Raw genomic sequence first — 22411 nt, 5'->3', positions numbered from 1 at the left:
GATGCCAAGATTTTTCTGCTAGCTAAAAACAGAATTTATTCTCACCCTAAGCCTGAGATGTTCAAGGAAAAAGGAAACAAAGAAATGCAATCATAGCCCAATTTATGCTAGAATGTCTATTGGGGTCATTTACCAACTGTAGATACCAGACAGAAGCACAAGAACACTAATGGGGTTATATAATATAAGACACTAAGTTTGCCCAGGAGCAGTAACCCATAGCAACCAATCAGCAGGTAGCATTTACTGGTCACTTGTTTAAAAGCTAACATCTTATTGGTTGCTATGGGTTACTGCTCCTGGGCAAGCTTAGTGCCTTTTATTACATATGGGTGTTATTTATGTGCTTTTGCACTCTTTAGTGCTCTTGTACTTCCGTCTGTGTCTGGCGCTGCACCTTGTGCCAGATAAAAAAAAATGCAGCAGAAGGTGCAGTGTCATGGGCACAAGGCACTTAAGTACAGGGTCGGACTGGGCCAGCAGGACACTAGGAAAAAACCTGGTGGGCCCCAGCCCTCATGGGCCCTGCCGACCCAGACCCATTTCACACCGGCACTATGAGATAGTCACACTTGGGGGCAGGGGAAGAGGCTGGTGGGGCACCCCTAGGGCGGCAGCCCTGGTGGGCCCTACACACCCGAATCCGGCCCTGCTTATATACATGGCACAGTTGCAGCCTGCGACCCTCAGCATTCCCCAACTTTACATTAAAATATAATCATTTATAAGAGCTACAAACATCAAAAAATGAAAATAATTTATAGATTCTTTGAGCCCAACCATCATATATGAAAATATATGTCTTGTCAGCCACAGTAGTCATTTTATACTAATGCTTTTTTATAGTAGTGAGAGCTATAAGGGACATTTGACTCCTGTTTATAAGACTCTAAAGCTGGCCATACACGTGGCGATCTCACGATGTTTCGTACGACCGTCGGTCGCACGAAACATCGTCAGATCCGCCACACACCATTCAGGGCTGAATCGGCAGGTAAGGAGGTAGAAACAATAGGATTTCTACCTCCTTCTGCCGATTCAGCTCTGAAGGGAGAATTTTGGTCAGGCGCCTTCTATGGCGCCCGATCAAAATTTTCTAACTTGGCCGATCGGCGAGCCGACCGATTTCAGCAGCTTCCTGCGATATCGGTCGGCTCGCTGACATGCCATACACGCACCGATTATCGTACGAAACGAGGTTTCGTACGATAATATCGGTGCGTGTATGGCCACCTTAAGACTGGGCCCAGTGTTATCTACGTAAACAGCCGAGATGTTATCTGCCATGTAAATGCTCTCTCCCAATTGATTTCTTGCATGATGTGAAATTAGCCAAAGTAAAACTCAAACAAGCATCCTCGAGGAACCGGATAAGACGCACAGACGCCATCACTCAAGGCCTTAGTGAGAATCACATCCCTAATATTAAAAAGTCATATTTTTTGACATTTACAGTCTATTTGAAATGTCAATAAACCAATGAAGTCCATGCAATTAGTGTAGATATATTTACCTTGAATCTTTCATCAGGAAGAAGCTCTTGCATCTCAGTTACCTTGTCCCTGGGGGTCATTTATATATGGACAGCCCTGCTTCAATCAAATTTTGCCCTTGGTTCTACTACAGCTACAGACATTGCAGAATACTGTCTTGCTGCAGGTATAAGTATTGAGGACTGGGTAATTGTCTTTTAAGTTGCACATATATATACCTGGCAATTATAGCCTTATTATGTATCCCTTGTGGTATGTAGAGGTTCCATCATGTAATTCCATTAGATAATAGCCTGTCCAAGCAGAAAATTTGGTCTGCCTATTCCTCGATTCGGCATATGTAAGGGGCTGGTAGAGACAAGAACTGCACCTCTCTATATCCATTCTCATCAATGCTATTGGCATATTCAATGCTATGCCTGACAAAGGGCCATTTTTAATAGAGCGATCTGTCCAGGTAACTAATAAAGGCTGTGACTTCTTCCCAGACCTATCAATGGCACATAGTAAAATATTTTTTTCTGCATGTAGTCAGCCACATTGTACAATATTCACCCATTCTGCCATGGGCAGATCAATTGGGTAACATGGTCGTACAGGCCAGCTGAGGCTTTGGAACAGTGATCTCCAACCTGTGGCTCATGAGTAACATGTTACTCCCCACCCCCTTGGATGTTGCTCTCCATGACCTCAAAGCAGGTTCTAATTTTAAAATTCTGGGTTTGGAGGAAAGTTTTAAAAGCATAGAAGAAACTAATTTACCCCAAGCAGAGCCTTCTACCCCATGGGGCTACCAAATAGCCATCCTTATCTGGCATCTCTGGCTCTTCAACACTTTTTACCTCTGATAGTGGCTCATGAGTAAAAAAGGTTGGGGACCCCTGCTTTACAACAATGCATACTGTGATCCCTATGCACTCAATGTGACCCCCACTCTATCATTCTATCTACTTTTCAGCATCCTACCCCAATTCCAGGGCTTGCTACTCCCACACAGAAATAGACATGTTCCTACTGTTTCATGGCATAAATTATGAAGAGTTTGAATTTTTCCGTTAACGTGTTCATTAAACACCGCTTGTTTCCAACAACATAATTAAGTGCCATCTATTTGTTTAAAACATTTGATTTAAACACTAAAATGTGTGTATAGATATATAATTCTATAAACAGACCTTCTGGTGCTGAACATTCTGAGAGATGATTCCTGTTACATCCACAACGTGTGTTTTTTCTGTCTTCGTTGTGAGCCTGTAAAATGACACAAAGGCATTGGATAAAGACGTGCCCACAGGTTATACTTATTGATAACGTTAGTATTTATGATCTATCTGACACGGTAGCTGAACAGCTGAGGTGCATGTTATTGTGTTTTATCCATTCATTAGTTCATACTTTTGGGGAATAAAACATTTCTAGAATGTACCTCCCTTCCTATTATCATTAATGTTCAACCCACTTACTATTATTAAGAATAAAAATCACTAAATCATTACCAGATTGTCCCCCCCCCCACCTTTCCTGAGTTTCATTCTTATTACAACCAAAGCTGGATGATGACGACTACAGTTGACCTCCCGTATATGTTTCTCTTGAAGAGCACTGATGTATTTTTTTATAAAGCTTTGTGTATATAAATATCATTCTCTGTTCAAGGCTGCACCACTGAGCTAGGATAACAAATGTTTTCCTTGCCAACAGAACATCTAGATATTCTGCAATGATAAGGAATGGTGAGGTATGGAAAGCTAGCAAGCAAACAGCATTGAATGATCTAATGATCATCTAAAGATCTAATGCCTTGGTTGGCAGAAAGGCCTGTTTTACCCCCTAATAATACTAATTCATGACTTGACCCAAGTGCCATATGACAGGGTAGGACTTTGTATCAGGTCCTACTGGCCCAAATAATCTGTGAACTCATTAGAGTAGTATCTATGGGCGTTGCAACATGAAGCAGGCAAGCATCTGTAAATGACTTGATACAAGGGGTTAAGTAATAAAATGTACAAAGTTTCCTATAGGTCTAGACACCTACAACAACCAATCAGCAGAAAGCATTTACTGCCGCAGATTTTTCTGTAATCTTCCTTAGTTCTGCGTAATTTCTGGGTGCACGTGCGCAGTAAGCATTCAGTGATGTCTTCCTAAGCCATTGCGCATGCATGGGTAGCAATTTTTCAGCTTCAGGGGGAATTTGTGCATGTGTGTGACATCACTTCCAGGGGTGCGTGCTCATATATGATGTCACTTCCAGTCTTTGGCAGAAATTTTTGGCACACCAAAGTATCCTCCAATTACCTTATGTTGAAAGTCAACAGCTCAGTTTATGCTTTGTTCTTTTTCATACATATGGGGGATTGAGTTTAGTAACCCGCCGACACTTCACACCCATGCCCATAATATATTAAAAAAAGATATACACTTCCACCATGATCACAGCTTGTTTTAAATTAAGCCAGAAAGGCAAGAAAGAGTCATGGAACCCTAGCATCAACAGGGGCCTTTTGGGCAAAAGATATGATATTTCTGGCATATATACACCAGGGATGTCCAACCTGCACACTCAGTTGTTGAAGCTTGTTGGAGCTTGCGTCCAACCTCCTGCATTGCCTTTTTCTGCTCCTGACTAAAGGTCCCCATACACGGGCCGATTCTAGCTGCCGATATGGGTCCCTTAGACCGATTCGGCAAGTAATCGCCCCGTGTATGGGCACTACCGACGGGCCTGCCCGACCGATATCTGGCCTGAAATCGGTTAAAAAATCTAGTCGGATCGGGGACCACATAGGCTCGTTGATGCGGTCCCCAGACTGACTTTGCCTATACCCGTCGTTATAATTCGATGGTTTGGCCCCAGGGCTGGATTCTTCCAATATTGCGCACCCGTAGGTGGGGGATATCAAGAGAAGATCGCCAAGCGAGCGGATCTGAAGGTGTATGGGCACCTTAACTGTAGTCGACTGTCCTCAGTGCCTTCAGCCTGCATCCTCCCAATCCCACAATTCCCTGCACCCCGAGATGTCAATAAGGATCCGTCAAGCGAGCGCATCTGAAGGTGTATGGGGACTTTAAGACTAAATCACATTTCTATCTCTTACGAATAACCCAGCGCTTGGGGATGATCTCAGAACGTATAGGGCTGGAATTCTACATAGTAACTGGCGGGGGTAAAAAATAAACACAGAAAGAAGAGCTGTTATGTAAGCCTCTTTGCTGGGCTAATGTCAGAAAGGAGACTTAAGAGTTCAATTCTGTCTAAGATGGATCTGAGCAAATCCCTATCATGGAGGGCGTATTATTGCTAAGAAACACAGCAATACACTTTTCCAGCCTAAAAGGCACATTCTCGTGCAGATTTTCCAGCAAATTAGCTGCGCACTCAGCAAGAGAAGCTCGTTTGTATCATTATAAATGCACACAGACATCCTATCCCCCGCGTCGTACAAACACTCGTCATATTCTATATACATAGATTTCATTTACTATATACATACCCTTACACTATATGAACACAGACACTCACATTATTTATTCATGGAAATATAGCATTTCTTCTCAAAAAGGTTCTTTGCAATTTAATGCATTATAAATACGTCTGAGACTACAGATCCTAGTGCTAATGTTCTGGGTCCGTTTTTCTTTTTGGTGCCTAACAGATTTTTAATTCATTATCTTGAATTATTTAAAAGGAAAGTATTCGACTTATAGTAGCTATTATGTTCCTTTTAGTTGCCTTAAATATGTTAGGGGCATAACTGGCTACTGCCTGTGTAGGCTGACCTATACGCTTGCTATTGTTGCATTGATATGTGGCAGTGGTAGTGGATATCTGTAGCACAGGGATACAAAAGAGATCAGAATAACCATTTTTGAGAATTTTTTCTGATCTAGAGATTTTATATTTTGTTTTTATTCTTTGTTTTCCCTTATTCAGAAATTCTTACTCTTAGTGAATCTGGACCACTTGGGAGATCTCAGTAATATTCTAAATACATTAAAATATTCCCCTACTGTAATTAAGCAGATCATGCATTTGTTCTGCTCCCAATGCCTATATATACACAACCTTTATTCTATTTTAACCACATCTACACAGACTGGATTGGGCACACACTAATCAAACAACGTGCACCGTAAGAGAATGATACCATAACCTGTCAGAGGTTGCTGAGGTTCAATGACTTAGTTTGAATCCATTCCTTATCCCTTAATATGCCTTAAAGTCTAAAGATATATAGGTCACATACACTGGATTAACCTAGCTACTTCATTTGACTTAACCGCAACTACTTTTCCTTTTATGCCAACAACGAGTCCTCCCAGTGAAATTCTGCAGGTAAAATCTCCAGTTCCCTTAATTAAAAAGCATGTGGCAATGTAAATTGTGTTTGTATTTCTTTCCTGCTTTTATAAATATGATCCACAGATTGTTTGGCCACTAGGACATTTTTTGGGAGTCACAAGATTGGAATACAAACCTGTAAAGTTCTAGGCTAAATCACACACATGGCTTATGTCATTCTGTATTATTTCTGGTTTATAATAGCCTCTCAGGTGGTGTGACTGTGAGAAAGCAGGTATAGCAGGGAGAGATGGTGCCTATAGTAGCAGTGGGGGGATAATAGCCTCTGGGAAGGGACTGTGGCTGTGGGATAGCAGGTATAGTAGGGAGAGATGGTGCCTATAGTAGCAGTGGGGGGATAATAGCCTCTGGGAAGGGACTGTGGCTGTGGGATAGCAGGTATAGTAGGGAGAGATGGTGCCTATAGTAGCAGTGGGGGGATAATAGCCTCTGGGAAGGGACTGGGGCTGTGGGATAGCAGGTATAGTAGGGAGAGATGGTGCCTATAGTAGCAGTGGGGGGATAATAGCCTCTGGGAAGGGACTGGGGCTGTGGGATAGCAGGTATAGTAGGGAGAGATGGTGCCTATAGTAGCAGTGGGGGATAATAGCCTCTGGGAAGGGACTGGGGCTGTGGGATAGCAGGTATAGTAGGGAGAGATGGTGCCTATAGTAGCAGTGGGGGGATAATAGCCTCTGGGAAGGGACTGTAGCTGTGGGATAGCAGGTATAGTAGGGAGAGATGGTGCCTATAGTAGCAGTGGGGGGATAATAGCCTCTGGGAAGGGACTGTAGCTGTGGATAGCAGGTATAGTAGGGAGAGATGGTGCCTATAGTAGCAGTGGGGGGATAATAGCCTCTGGGAAGGGACTGTAGCTGTGGGATAGCAGGTATAGTAGGGAGAGATGGTGCCTATAGTAGCAGTGGGGGGATAATAGCCTCTGGGAAGGGACTGGGGCTGTGGGATAGCAGGTATAGCAGGGAGAGATGGTGCCTATAGTAGCAGTGGGGGGATAATAGCCTCTGGGAAGGGACTGGGGCTGTGGGATAGCAGGTATAGTAGGGAGAGATGGTGCCTATAGTAGCAGTGGGGGGATAATAGCCTCTGGGAAGGGACTGGGGCTGTGGGATAGCAGGTATAGTAGGGAGAGATGGTTCCTATAGTAGCAGTGGGGGGATAATAGCCTCTGGGAAGGGACTTGGGCTGTGGGATAGCAGGTATAGTAGGGAGAGATGGTTCCTATAGTAGCAGTGGGGGGATAATAGCCTCTGGGAAGGGACTGGGGCTGTGGGATAGCAGGTATAGTAGGGAGAGATGGTGCCTATAGTAGCAGTGGGGGGATAATAGCCTCTGGGAAGGGACTGTGGCTGTGGGATAGCAGGTATAGTAGGGAGAGATGGTGCCTATAGTAGCAGTGGGGGGTAATAGCCTCTGGGAAGGGACTGGGGCTGTGGGATAGCAGGTATAGTAGGGAGAGATGGTGCCTATAGTAGCACTGGGGGGATAATAGCCTCTGGGAAGGGACTGGGGCTGTGAGATAGCAGGTATAGTAGGGAGAAATTGTGCCTATAGTAGCAGTGGGGAGATAATAGCCTCAGGGAAGGGACTAGGGCTGTGGGATAGCAGGTATAGTAGGGAGAGATGGTTCCTATAGTAGCAGTGGGGGGATAATAGCCTCTGGGAAGGGACTGGGGCTGTGGGATAGCAGGTATAGTAGGGAGAGATGGTGCCTACTGCCTATAGTAGCAGTGGGGGGATAATAGCCTCTGGGAAGGGACTGGGGCTGTGGGATAGCAGGTACAGTAGAGAGAGATGGTGCCTATAGTAGCAGTGGGGGGATAATAGCCTCTGGGAAGGGACTGGGGCTGTGGGATAGCAGGTATAGTAGGGAGAGATGGTGCCTATAGTAGCAGTGGGGGGATAATAGCCTCTGGGAAGGGACTGGGGCTGTGGGATAGCAGGTATAGTAGGGAGAGATGGTGCCTATAGTAGCAGTGGGGGGATAATAGCCTCTGGGAAGGGACTGGGGCTGTGGGATAGCAGGTATAGTAGGGAGAGATGGTGCCTATAGTAGCAGTGGGGGGATAATAGCCTCTGGGAAGGGACTGTGGCTGTGGGATAGCAGGTATAGTAGGGAGAGATGGTGCCTATAGTAGCAGTTGGATAATAGCCTCTGGGAAGGGACTGGGGCTGTGGGATAGCAGGTATAGTAGGGAGAGATGGTGCCTATAGTAGCAGTTGGATAATAGCCTCTGGGAAGGGACTGGGGCTGTGGGATAGCAGGTATAGTAGGGAGAGATGGTGCCTATAGTAGCAGTGGGATAATAGCCTCTGGGAAGGGACTGGGGCTGTGGGATAGCAGGTATAGTAGGGAGAGATGGTTCCTATAGTAGCAGTGGGGGGATAATAGCCTCTGGGAAGGGACTGGGGCTGTGGGATAGCAGGTATAGTAGGGAGAGATGGTGCCTATAGTAGCACTGGGGGGATAATAGCCTCTGGGAAGGGACTGGGGCTGTGAGATAGCAGGTATAGTAGGGAGAAATTGTGCCTATAGTAGCAGTGGGGAGATAATAGCCTCAGGGAAGGGACTAGGGCTGTGGGATAGCAGGTATAGTAGGGAGAGATGGTTCCTATAGTAGCAGTGGGGAGATAATAGCCTCTGGGAAGGGACTGGGGCTGTGGGATAGCAGGTATAGTAGGGAGAGATGGTGCCTACTGCCTATAGTAGCAGTGGGGGGATAATAGCCTCTGGGACGGGACTGGGGCTGTGGGATAGCAGGTACAGTAGAGAGAGATGGTGCCTATAGTAGCAGTGGGGGGATAATAGCCTCTGGGAAGGGACTGGGGCTGTGGGATAGCAGGTATAGTAGGGAGAGATGGTGCCTATAGTAGCAGTGGGGGGATAATAGCCTCTGGGAAGGGACTGGGGCTGTGGGATAGCAGGTATAGTAGGGAGAGATGGTGCCTATAGTAGCAGTGGGGGGATAATAGCCTCTGGGAAGGGACTGGGGCTGTGGGATAGCAGGTATAGTAGGGAGAGAATTTTATTAAAATATATTAAACAAATACAATAAAACAATAATTACATTTCAATCAAACAAAAAAAATACATATAAATCAATATCACATCAAAAAAAACAAAAAAAAAACAAAGCGTACCTCCCTCCAAAGCATCTTATTTTTTACAGATCATTATAAAACACATATCAAGAGGCATCTTTATGTTTCTTTTTTTGAGAATTGTCCAAACATTTCCCAGCAGTCCGTTTAACCTGTACCCGCACACCTGCCCCCTGACTCTCCATCACATCTTGCTCCCCCAAATCCCCTTCCTCCAGTGACTCCTTTTCTGCCCCCTGAGACTGAAAAGCCCCTTCCCTTTTGCTCTTCTTCCTGCTGGAGATGATATCAGATGAGAGGCTTTTCCTTTTCTCCCTCTCCTCCTCCTCCTCCATTCTCTCCAACTCTACCTGTTCTTCTGCTAAATCCCCCCATGACTTCCCTCCTGGCAAAACAAACCTATTTTCAGTTGGGAGGGTAATTACACCTGGGCACTGAGCCTCCTTAGCTTTATTTGATTTGCTGCCCACCACTATCCAACCATCCCTTCCACCTCCCTCCTCTTGGGCTGCCTGTACCTTTGTCTGTTTGTTCTCTCTCTCCTTCCCTCTCACCTCTGTTGGGCGCCCCCTGTCTGTTTCTTTTCCCCCACCTGCCCTCTCTTCCCCCCTTCCCTCAGTCTGGGGCAAGTTCTCCCCTGGCATTGGGGTACTCATTACTTTTTCTAGATTGGGACAAGCCTTCCTAATGTTCCGCCAGGCGTCGGGGCAGGCCCTATAAGCATGGCCGGATTGCATACACAGGTTACACTTTATGGCCTTTACACACTCCTTGCTTGGGTGCCCAGTCTCCCCACACAAAGCACATTTCTGTATGTTACACTTTACAGCATAATGCCTGTTGGACCCACATTTATAGCATAGCCTGGGCTGGCCCACATAGAAACAGACACCCCTTGCTTTCCCAATGAAAAAAGAATTTGGGAGATGTTTCTGAACATTCTGATCCACATGCAGTTTCACTTGGACTTTATACCCCCCTACCCAGAATCCCTCCTCATCAAACACCGGCTCCAGGGGGGATAGGACAGTGCACTGGCGCCGGAGCCATATGAGGATGTCCTGCTCATGCACTGTCTCTCTCTTCATGATAATGGTAACCAGTTTGGTTTCGGGTTTGGACACAGGGATTACCCTAAACCCCTCCCACTCCTTGGCCTCTTTACTCAGATGGTACCGCCTCCAGAACTCCTCTAACCCTTGGGATAGCTTATAGCTTAAATCAAACTCTGTGTCTGTGACACTCAGTAAGGCATAAACATCCTGTGGGGTAAAACCCAGCAACTGCTTAATGATGTTTCTGCCCACAAACCTGCGCCCCGGGAAATCCTCCCTCTCTTTCTCCCACTTAATTTTCACAACATTCTTCCTCTTATCAAACTCATCATCAAACTCCTCATCCTGCTCACGTGCAAAGAATCTCCTTCCCTCCCAAACACTGCCCCCCGCAGCCCCAGCAACACTCTCAGTCCCCCCATGCACATTGCTTTCCCCAGCAGAATAAACAACATTTTTTCCTTCCCCTCCCCCCTCACTCACACACATTGCATTACCTGCAATCACCTGCACCTCAGCTGCACCACTCCCAGCCGCTTGCACCTCAGCTGCCCCAGCACTCACTGCCCCACCCCCCTCACTCACACACATTGCATTACCTGCAATCACCTGCACCTCAGCTGCACCACTCCCAGCCGCTTGCACCTCAGCTGCCCCAGCACTCACTGCCCCACCCCCCTCAGTCACACACATTGCATTACCTGCATGTACCTGCACCCCAGCCGCTTGCCCCACACTGCCCCCGGCACTCACGGCAGCTGCACACACACTATCAGCATTAGAAAGGTTGTTACTATGGGTAATGTCAGTAGCAATGCTACATTCAGTAAAAGTTTTTGAAACTTTAGTCTCTTTGAGCAGTTCAGCAACTTTAAGCAGTCTCTCAGCAGTCACATTGCCCTCCTTCATCTGCTCAAATCTCTGCTTGTTGTCATACAGCTCCTTCCATGGCTCTATAACAGCCAGAATGTCTTTAATGTTAATTTCAGTCTCTTCCAGCTCCTTATTGAGGAAAGCCAACTCTCTGATGTACTGAGTCCTCCTCTCTCCTCTCAGCAACTTCTGATTTTTTATCAGTCTGTCAATCTCTTTATTTAACTTGCTTTGTTTCTCTTCCAAACACCTCAGTTCTTTCAAAGCATTAATAATGGTGTCATATTGTATAACAGTCTCAGTACCTTTGTGCCCTTCCCCTGCCTTCCCCAGGGGGCCGGCAGCCATTACCTGCTCACTCTCCAGGGCCACACGGCTTCCATGCACCTCACAGGTAGCAGCCATTTCCTGGTCACTCAGAGCGCTCTCTGCAACTTTTAGGGCCACACAGCTTCCATGTTCCTCACTGGCAGCAGCCACCTCCTGGTTGGTCAGAGCACTTTCTGCAACCTCCAGGGCCACATGGCTTCCATGCTCCTCACTGCCAGCAGCCATTTTGCAGTCATCAGACTCTGCTCTCATCTCCTGGTCTGCCTCTGTTGTAGCTCCGCAGCTCCCTGCAGCTACTCCAACACCGGCGTCCAGGTCCTCAGAGTCACTCTCCATGCCGCTTTTGGAACAGCTTTTGCCTTTCTTTTCCTTTCCTTTAACAGAGCAGGAAACATTGCCTTCTGCAGTGCGCTCCACTGTCACCATGATGTTGGACCCAGTGGCCTTCTTGCTGCTTCTCAAACGGGTCTTAACTACCCGGCTAAACGGTTTAATTGCCTTCTTCCCCATTGAGTAAGGAAAAACCGCAAAAAACAAAGAAAAATACCTACAAAAACTAACCCCCAGACCCAGCCGGGCCTGGGAGAAAGTCACAACTCCACAGAGCACTCACAGCACCTCCACTCAGTAGCAACAGCAATGAGCAAATGGCCTCTGGGAAGGGGGTGTGGCTGTGGGATAGCAGGTATAGTAGGGAGAGATGGTGCCTATAGTAGCAGTGGGGGGATAATAGCCTCTGGGAAGGGACTGGGGCTGTGGGATAGCAGGTATAGTAGGGAGAGATGGTGCCTATAGTAGCAGTTGGATAATAGCCTCTGGGAAGGGACTGGGGCTGTGGGATAGCAGGTATAGTAGGGAGAGATGGTGCCTATAGTAGCAGTTGGATAATAGCCTCTGGGAAGGGACTGGGGCTGTGGGATAGCAGGTATAGTAGGGAGAGATGGTGCCTATAGTAGCAGTTGGATAATAGCCTCTGGGAAGGGACTGGGGCTGTGGGATAGCAGGTATAGTAGGGAGAGACGGTGCCTATAGTAGTAGTGGGGGGATAATAGCCTCTGGGAAGGGACTGGGGCTGTGGGATAGCAGGTATAGTAGGGAGAGATGGTGCCTATAGTAGCAGTGGGGGGATAATAGCCTCTGGGAAGGGACTGTGGCTGTGGGATAGCAGGTATAGTAGGGAGAGACGGTGCCTATAGTAGCAGTGGGGGGATAATAGCCTCTGGGAAGGGACTGTGGCTGTGGGATAGCAGGTATAGTAGGGAGAGATGGTGCCTATAGTAGCAGTGGGGGGATAATAGCCTCTGGGAAGGGACTGGGGCTGTGGGATAGCAGGTATAGTAGGGAGAGATGGTGCCTATAGTAGCAGTGGGGGGATAATAGCCTCTGGGAAGGGACTGGGGCTGTGGGATAGCAGGTATAGTAGGGAGAGATGGTGCCTATAGTAGCAGTGGGGGGATAATAGCCTCTGGGAAGGGACTGGGGCTGTGGGATAGCAGGTATAGTAGGGAGAGATGGTGCCTATAGTAGCAGTTGGATAATAGCCTCTGGGAAGGGACTGGGGCTGTGGGATAGCAGGTATAGTAGGGAGAGATGGTGCCTATAGTAGCAGTTGGATAATAGCCTCTGGGAAGGGACTGGGGCTGTGGGATAGCAGGTATAGTAGGGAGAGACGGTGCCTATAGTAGTAGTGGGGGGATAATAGCCTCTGGGAAGGGACTGGGGCTGTGGGATAGCAGGTATAGTAGGGAGAGATGGTGCCTATAGTAGCAGTGGGGGGATAATAGCCTCTGGGAAGGGACTGTGGCTGTGGGATAGCAGGTATAGTAGGGAGAGACGGTGCCTATAGTAGCAGTGGGGGGATAATAGCCTCTGGGAAGGGACTGGGGTTGTGGGATAGCAGGTATAGTAGGGAGAGATGGTGCCTATAATAGCAGTGGGGGGATAATAGCCTCTGGGAAGGGACTGTGGCTGTGGGATAGCAGGAACAATAGGATGGGCGCCTATAGACACACAGTGATCATACAGTCTATTAGAAAATTGTTCTTGTGTAGGATAAATATGTGCTTGTGTTACAGTTCTAGTTTGCAGTTATTGTTCATGCCTGGATAATGATGGCTCTTAATAAACGGCATTTACTCTATGGTTGTGGTATGATATATACACATTAAAATGGTACTCAAGAGTGAAAAGGGTTCCTGATCAATTAAACCGTTCTGTCTCAGCAAACTCATTACAGTTGATATAGAATAATATAATTTTAAGGCAGGAGTTCCAGCAATAAGAGACTGTAGGACAAATCTCATCAACTGGATTAAAAATGGGACAATGGCTGTAACCTGACTTTTCATGTTTAATATATCACCCAAGTAAAGCAAAACTAAACCAATTCCCCAAACAGGCTTTAAATAGTGCATGCATTATTAATGTGGATGAGTTTTTGCTTGAGAAAGAAGCTTATTCAGTATATTAAACTGCAAACTTCTGGTTTGCTGGAAGAATCAAGCTGCCTATTAAGTTCTTTGTAAATTATAGCACATTGACTTTTTTGCTTCCATAACCTGATAAAGAAACCCTACTCCCTTGGCTCTGTTCCCAAATCCCTCTGTAGACCCTTCCAGCCCTTGTCACTCATAAACATATTCTGTCAATAGAACAATATGTATTGATATATGTGCATATGGATTTTTGAGACCATGTGATGAATCCCCATATGAATTTCTGCTCAATGTTGACCCACCTTACGTCAGTAATAAGATCCATGCACAATATTTTAACCTATACGGTGATTTAGATAAATTGCTGTCACCGGCGAAGATCAAACTCGGTGGCGGTAGATCAAAGTGATGTATTAGACACCATCAATGGATTAGATCATTGAGATAATTTGTGGAACCAGGAGACTAAATGATGTTCAACATTGATAAATGCATGGTTATATATGTAGAAGTTTCTGGAGATCAATTCACATTACAAGCTCCAAATCAATGAGAAGTATCAGTGAGTGCAACAGTCAGCTCCAGATTATAATATACAAAAACAGGACAATATACTTTCTCTATACATAGAATGCTTTAATCCGATCATGCTGTTCAAACAGATATTTCATTAAATAACAAGAATATAATAAAGTATACAATTACATCATATAACCTATATCCCCACATAGAAGCCACATAGTATGGTGGCTCAATCCCATCCAGGGCACTATCTGCAAGGAGTTTGCATGTTCTCCCTATATCTGTGTGCGTTTCCTCCCACACTCCAAAAACATGTACAGACACAGAAAAAAATCACCAAAGAGAAGGCTACCTGCTATGCCAGCCACTTCCAGTGATAGGTGGGCAAGTGAGAGCAGCCAACCTAATTACCTCCCTTTTGGCACCCATGTCCAAGGAGACTGACCAACCAACCTTGGCATACTTAAGCTTCAAAAACTGGGGAGAAATGCTTTTAAAGGGTGAGGGCCTTTCTCCTAGCTATGACAGAAAACTAGCACATATCCCCTCACCATAGATCTCACTAAATTTTGGTTGGCAGGGCATGGCTTGTTCAAGATGCTGTTAACTTGGCCATAGGTGCTCAGTGTTAGCTATAAGTCTGGCTATATAACCCCCTGCTCTGCACTCACTCACTGCCTGGTATTGGTCAAGCTTGGGGGTTCCTATGTGCTCGGCTTATTGTTTATGCTGTTCCCTGGTTCTGTCTTTTGTGCTGACTCCTTAGTTTTGACCCTGGCATGTTACTGAGTTTAGGTTTGCCTCACAATTCTACGGTTGTTACCTGGTTCTGACCCAGCCTGTCTGACTACATCAAGCTACTTCCTCACCGGCTCCTTCCACACAGTATTTGTTTGGCTCCCTTGCCTGTGTCTGTGGGAGTCATTGGATTCTCATGCTGTAAGTCCAGGCATCCGCTGAGTATCTGAGGGCCAGGCCCAAAGGTAGGCAGAAGTTGTGTTGGACTGGAACCCCAGGGGCCCACCAAAAAACCTTAGACTATGGGCCAACTCTCCAAAATGTTTCCACCTTTCCTCGTTCAACATCTTTATTCTCCATCCTATCCTATATCCTTCCATATATTTTTTCCATTTTGTCCCCATTTAGAAATAGCAAATGATCATGAAGCAGGCCAAATGGTTAGGAGCAGGAGAGCCCACTGACCCCTGGGCCCACCGGGAGTCTTCCTGGTATCCTGGTGGCCCAGTCTGACACTGGGCAGAAGAACCTGCCTAGATTAAACGCCAGTGTGAAAGAGGCCTTTCACAATCAAGGGCTCTTCCCCTTACTGTTTCTGGTCCAAGCCCCATAGACCTATGTTACAGAAAAATAAAAAAATAAAAGGATGTACTTGCTCCCAGGAAAATACTGTACAAAGAATAAGAGATTATTAAGGTAAAACGAAGGTTTTTTAGTATTCAGTAAAGAAAAGAGATTGTAACTGTACAGTTAAAACAGGAATACAAATTGGAACCTTGTGCGATGGCATGTTGTGTTGACTCATCCCATTAATGCCTTTAGCAAATGTCTTTGGATGAACAACATTACTCAGAGCTATAATTATGTATTTAGACTAGAGAAATAGGAAAATGGTGAATGTCTGCCGAGCTGTCGAGCTGTGTACTACCATGTTTTCTATTGACTTCTTCTAGATGAAAAAAAGTCCAAATAAAAATGTTTGTTAATGGTCTGTCCTTATGGATAATCCTGATGTATGTTTAGCAAGGTATAAAAATACTGGTTATATAATTTTAGAGTATCTCTTTAATTAAAACAGGCTTATTTGGCCAGGGTTATTTATTTGCATTCTAGCCAGACATCACCCTTTTGTGGTTTTATCTTTGTCGCCAAGTTGTGAGGAGCACAAGCCAATATAATGTCTGAGTTGGCATGGTGTCATTCAGGCCCAGACTGGTATTCAAACTAGGCCCCACCAGCCCAATAAATAGTGAGTGTCTATGGCATCTTACAGCAGCACATGAAATTACTGTAAAATGGGTGACTCTACTTCAGCATTCTGATTGGCCAAATAGTGTAAGTAGGCATTACTTGGCCAACTAGGTTACTCAATGGCAGATACTAGCAATGTAGAGAGGTTCTGAGGATGGAGAGCAGGGATCCCAACATTTTTTACTTGTGAGCAACACTTAGGGGCTGATTTACTAAGACACGAATTCCAACCAAATTGGAAAAATTCCGATTGGAAAACGAACATTTTGCGACTTTTTCGTATTTTTGCGATTTTTTCGGCGCCTTTACGTCTTTTCGGAAATTATGGCGACTTTTTCATTACCAATACGATTTGCGTGAAAAAACGCGAGTTTTTCGTAGCCATTACGATTCGCTCGTATCTTGTCGCGACTTTTTCGTATTGAGCGCTCGTAAGCGGCGGGCGAAACTTTCAGACTTAGCATGATTGTGGAAGCCTCCCATAGGACTCAATGGCACCCTGCAGCTCCAACCTGGCCCAAGAAAAGTCACCATACTGAAGCTTGAATGAATCCGAATCTTTCGTACTCGGCGCGAAAGCTGCAAAAAAGTCGCGACTTTTCGCGCAAGTTTTAATGCTAAGAAAAAATTGCAACATTTTGCACAACTTTCGGAATGGCTACGAAAAAGTCGTGACAATTTTCCGAAAAATCGCAAAATACTGATCATTACGAAAAAAACGCAATCGGACGCATTCGGCCCGTTCGTGGGTAAGTAAATGTGCCCCTTAGATGTAAAAAATGTTGGTGAGCCACACAAGCATGAAAAAAGTTCCTTTAGGATGCAAAATAAGGACTGTGATTGGCTATTTGGTAGCCCTATAGGGACTGTTGGCCTGCAGAAGGATTTGCTTGGAGTAAAAATGTGTCTCTGTGCTTCCAAAACTTGCCCCCAAGCCAGAAATGTATAAATGGCACCTACTTTGAGGCCACTGAGAGAAACATCAAAGAGGGTGGTGGCAACATGTTGCTCCTCACGAGCCACTGGTTGGGTATCACTGGTGTAGAGCACATATCCAGAGTGGTGGTCACTCCAGGATTTCTCAGTGGCAAGAGGTACAGTTGTGCACTATTTATAAGAAGAGGAAGGATGGACACAGTCATATCAAAGTGCAGGAGTGAAAGTGCAGGAGTGCGTTTGGATGCACGCACCTCAGTGAATGATGTCCATATGTACTTGTATCATTTTACAGCACCCGTGGGGGTGTTCCTCTATGCGTCCCTGGCTTTCACTGCCACCAACGTCACAAGAGTGGTAGCTTATCCTTAAAATCCTTCTTAGTGAGAAATGATGAATTTGTGAATTGTGTGTTTTGCTTATTATTTCCAAGACAACAGTACGTTTGTGTCCTGCGGTCCCACCAATAAGCAGTATAAACATTTCTATCATGGGCAATTTTCTAGTTCTCAGACTCTGGCATCTCCTGAAGAGACGCGCAAATTTCCCAGGAAAAATCTAATTTGCCCCGGGGCTGCAGCTAACTTTAAATCTGATTTACATATATGCACTCGATAAAGTGTGCCTTGGAGCATTATATTTACATAATTACATTTGAATTAAACATATGCAATTGCACTTTCATGCACAAGGATAAGCACAGTGCAGAACTTTCAGAAAATAGCAACTGAAACGTTAATTCTGTGCTTAGTAATAAAATCTAAATACGTCCAATGGGATGTTTCCCTTCTGTAAAGTTACTCTTTTTAGGTGAACCCACCCTTTCCCCTTCTGTAGATACCCCTACCAATGCCACTCTACATCCCCTGCCCCTCTATAGCAGTGTTCCCCAACCAGTGGCTCGCGAGCAACATGTTGCTCCCCAACCCCTTGGATGTTGCTCCCAGTGGCCCCAAAGCATTTGCTCATTTTTGAATTTCTGGTAAGGAGGCAAGTTTTGGTTGCATAAAAACCAAGTATAATGCCAAACAGAGCCTTCTGTAGGCTGCCAGTCCACATAGGAGCTATTAAGAAGCCAATTATAGCTCTTATTTGCACCCCCAGGAACCTTTTTCATGCTTGTGTTGCTCCCCAACACTTTTTACATTTAAATGTGTCTCACAAATATAAAAGGTTGGGGATCCCTGCTCTATAGGAAGCCCTTCCTACACTACTGCTTGTACCCCGCCCACCCCTCTGTATATATCCCCCCTTATACCAATTTTTGTGCCCTCCTTGCACCACAATATTTATCCTTCTCTGTACTGCCCCACATACATTTTCTACTTTCCTCCACTTTATATACCCCCTTTAACTCTTGTATTCATCACCGCACTAATATCTTTCCGGTTCTTATGTAGTTGCCTTATCTCTATGGTGCTTTATTTACACTTCCTGGCCCTCTGTAGGTACACCATGATGTGACACACCATGTATCCTCCCTGCCTCTGTATAGGTGCCCTTCTTCCTTCATTCTAGCACCCTCCCAGGTGTCCCTATACAACTCCATGCATTGACTTGTAGGTGGGTTCATGGAGCTGCATCTCAGTAGGTTCCTCTGTAGGTTCACTCCCCATCTCATTGTAGGTGCCCTTCTTCCCTCATTCTAGCACCTGCCCAGCTATCCCCTATACAACTCCATGCATTGACTTGTAGGTTGGTTCATGGAGCTGCATCTCAGTAGGTTCCTCTGTAGGTTCACTCCTCATCTCATTGTAGGTGCCCTTTTTCCCTCATTCTAGCACCCTCCCAGCTATCCCCTATACAACTCCATGCATTGACTTGTAGGTGGGTTCATAGAGCTGCATCTCAGTAGGTTCCTCTGTAGGTTCACTCCCCATCTCATTGTAGGTGCCCTTCTTGCCTCATTCTAGCACCTGCCCAGCTATCCCCTATAGCACTCCATGCATCAACTTGTAGGTGGGTTCATGGAGTTGCATCTCTGTAGGTTCATTCCCCATCTCATTGTAGGTGCTCTTCTTCCCTCATTCTAGCACCTGCCCAGCTATCCACTATAGCACTCCATGCATCGACTTGTAGGTGGGTTCATGGAGTTGCATCTCTGTAAGTACGCTCCCCATCTCATTGTAGGTGCCCTTCTTGTTGAAATAAATACAGCTATCCTAGGATCTCTAGAACCTACCCCATCTTGCCTTACTACCTGCATGCTTTTTGCCACCTGTGCCATTTCAGGCTATACACATTGTTTCTATGAAGCTCAGCAACACAGGTTGATTAGAAAGCTGATAGAAAACTAATGCCATCTCATTATTTAAAAGATAACCAGAAAATAGTTGGACGTCAAACCTTACATTATGGGAGAAACAATAAGATACACTCTTATAAAGAAGCCTTATACATCATTAACTGATTAAGAGTGGATTATTAAATTAATAAGCAAATAATTTATAAATGAGATGTTGAAAGATGAGTTAAAAGAACATCTAAATTAAAGGAGCACAATCAGAAACCCACCATTCCCTCTGGGCCCCTAGCACAAATGCACTATTTAAGCTCCCTTATGATATATACAGAACCATATACAATGCTGGTTTACAGGGCCCCAGACTAGGTGGGCCACCTTACATTCCCCCCCCCCCCCTTGATACACCTGATAGATATTCATTACTGGTAGAAGTACAAATGCTAATGGATTTTGCCTCCCTATTTAAAGTAATTGCAGGAGAACAATACGCAGGAAAAATACAAAGACCCCGAGTACTATTCAAGAGTAACACTATTATCATGATGGATGATCAGCGGTGATGTTACTTCTGGTTCACAGCTGGTTGGGGACAGATACAGAATATCAGACTATACCCCTGGGAGTTCTTGTACTGCTCGGACTGCTCTAGTTTAGGGATTTAAAACTGTGCCCCAGGCATTCCAACCTTAATTCTAGAAATAGCCTCAGTCTCCACCGTACACGATGTGTGATAGACGTGTGAGTTTAAATATATATAAATAATATATTATTCAGTACACAGTCGTATGGATTTTCAAATACGCAGTTAACATTCTGTACTGCTGTTGTTACCGTCAACAGAGTCAAAATAAAACAGTGCCTGCCCTTTTCCATAAGACAAAAACATCAATTCTAATAAAGCTTCTCTTACTGTGCAACTGTCTCATTAAGAAAAATCCCCTATAAATCAGCTGAAGTCCCATTACATAAGAGTTCTGCTGCAATTTCTCCAGTGTTTCATCACGACACATTTTGAAATTACATAAAAATCCATCTGTATCCCGGCAGCCAATGCATCACTAAATTACGGTAATGGCGAGAATGCAGATCAGGTGCTTGTGGGGTCGGTAACCTTCTATCCATGCTTTGATATTGTGGGTGTATTTACGCAGGACAGTCATTTGATATGGTTTTGCTACAAATGCAGATGAGATTTAATGGTGCATGTCGCTTGCTCAGGAAGGTGTGCAGGTTTATTTTGCCCAAGTGATTGATAGATATTTCTCTGAGGGTGACAGAGTTTCATCGATTTAACGTCACCATAAGATAAAGAGGTTTCCGCAACAAGCCCTCATTAAAATCCTCAGCCTTTACCTCCCAGACTATTCTATCAAAATGTGCATCTGTTGCTGGGAAAGGAGATTACTCTGCTCTCTATATTAAAGGCAAAATAAATGAAATTGGTTCAGGTGAAGGGTTACCAACCTAGCTCTATAAATTAGCACCGAAGGCTGAATGATTTGCATTGCCATGATTACATGAGTCAATAGACCTGCTGTACATGGCAACATACATATTGGGGGGGGGTTGATTTACAATGCCCTTGGGCAGAAGTGCAAGAGCCCTATGGGGAGAACGAGCATGTCCCTTAATCAGGCCTGCACTGGGACTTAAAATAGCTCTGCCAAGTACACAGAGACCCAAGCAGCCCCCCACAAGCCCATTAAATACTGACTATGGCATCTTACAGCAACCCCACTGGCATTTGTCAGAATCCACAGATTGGCAGTCCCATCTAAGGGTGCTACCAGGCCAGTGTTTACCTAGCCTAGCTGGTAAAGCACCTGCCAAAAAATTACTGGCAATGAGTTACCCAAATGAGACAGACACTGGGAAAAACGTACCCTTTCTCTTCCTCTTTCCTAGGACTCCTCAAGACGTCTTTGGCATCATAGCCCTGTCCCGTTATCATCATTGCCCCACCCATATTATGTCACAGACCTCTCCTTTTGTCCCTGTCCCCCTGCTGGCTGGTAAATTTATACTTGAAAGGTGGCAAGTCTAGCCCAGGCCTGCCCATAGTACTCATGCGCCAAGCAATTTTGCCTGGGGGAGTGGCTGCACTGCGCACTTCAGGTGCAGAGCAGACTCAGCGGGCTGAGACCATAGAGCAGGGATCCCCAACCTTTCTTACTCATGAGCCACAGTCAAATGTAAAAAGACTTGGAGAGCAACACAAGCACCATAAAAGTTCATGGAGGTGCCAAATAAGGGCTAATATTGGCTATTAGGCAGCCTCTATGCACCCTATCAGCTTACAGGGGGCTTTATTTGGTAGTAAAGCCAAAAATAACTGCCTGCTTTGGGGTCACTAGGAGCAACATCCAAGGGGTTGGGGAGTAACATGTTGCCCCCGAGCCACTGGTTGGGAATCAGTGCCATAGGGCTTTATTGTGGCCTGTTGTCTATGTCACTGTGTAACTTGCTCATCATCACTTGCTCCCTACCCATCCTCATCAAGTTAGAGGATGGGTTGGGAGCAGGAGGGGGATGACTACGTGCCACCCAACACTCGTCTATACAGGACTGCCAAACACAGCGCTGTATTCAATGGGGAAGACACAGATCTCTATGATATGTTTTTATTTTAGTGACCCAAAGGTAGAAAGCTGGGCAGAAATTGAATGGAATTTCTTGTGTAATGTGTAGATTTTATCAGGGCATACAGGGGTTGCACTTAAACCAGGGAACTGAGAGGGACATTGGAGCAGAAACCTGTGACAATTCATGCTTGAATTGAAAATAAAATGTGACCAATATGTCTCTGTTGGGGCTACAAAGAGAAGCCAACTGTGCACTGTGCTTGGTAGCCCTCTAGTTATACCACTAACAAGCCATATTGAACTACTAAAGATGAAACTGAATAAAATGCAGATGAAAATAAACCTTTACCTGGATCATTGGTAGAATACTATATAATTACCATGTTTGCATGAGCTCTAGTAACCCATAGCAACCAACCATTAGGTAACATTTACTGCTCACCTGTTTGAAAGTAAATATGTGATTGGTTGCTGTTTGTAACTAGA

At 45.2% G+C, this 22411-nt stretch overlaps 1 protein-coding gene across 1 annotated transcript in view; it reads right to left on the bottom strand.

The window, feature by feature from the left end:
- The window catches only part of oxr1 (oxidation resistance 1), a 268344-nt gene that overhangs the window by 215313 nt on the left and 30620 nt on the right, over positions 1-22411 (bottom strand). Inside the window, 1 exon segment of the mRNA NM_001112991.1 lies at positions 2669-2744. The gene's annotated coding sequence lies outside the window, so the exon portion shown is untranslated.

This window comes from Xenopus tropicalis, chromosome 6, assembly GCF_000004195.4.
Source record: "Xenopus tropicalis strain Nigerian chromosome 6, UCB_Xtro_10.0, whole genome shotgun sequence".
NCBI lineage: Eukaryota > Metazoa > Chordata > Amphibia > Anura > Pipidae > Xenopus > Xenopus tropicalis.
The sequence above is the reverse complement of the archived record's forward strand: the minus strand, read 5'-3'. Positions and strand labels throughout refer to the sequence as shown.